Source organism: Juglans regia, unplaced genomic scaffold, assembly GCF_001411555.2.
Source record: "Juglans regia cultivar Chandler unplaced genomic scaffold, Walnut 2.0 Scaffold_2864, whole genome shotgun sequence".
NCBI lineage: Eukaryota > Viridiplantae > Streptophyta > Magnoliopsida > Fagales > Juglandaceae > Juglans > Juglans regia.
In genome coordinates, this window is record NW_023357666.1 from 1 (window position 1) to 232 (window position 232).

General features: G+C 47.0%; 1 non-coding gene across 1 annotated transcript; it reads left to right on the top strand.

The window, feature by feature from the left end:
* Positions 1-72: 72 nt before the first annotated feature.
* Positions 73-191, top strand: LOC118345553. The gene has a single exon (XR_004799065.1). It is a non-coding gene; the product is annotated as a 5S ribosomal RNA (ribosomal RNA).
* The last annotated feature ends 41 nt before the right edge of the window (positions 192-232 follow it).

Sequence of the window (232 nt, forward strand, 5' to 3'; positions counted from 1 at the left end):
GTTTGGATTGGGATCGGAAGGACGCTAGTATGTCGCTCAAGGATTATATGAATTTTAAGTAATTAGTTTGATGGGTGCGATCATACCAGCACTAATGCACCGGATCCCATCAGAACTCCGCAGTTAAGCGTGCATGGGCGAGAGTAGTACTAGGATGGGTGACCTCCTGGGAAGTCCTCGTGTTGCACCCCTCGTTTTTGTTTTTTCCGCCTTGCGAGATAAATTGACAAGA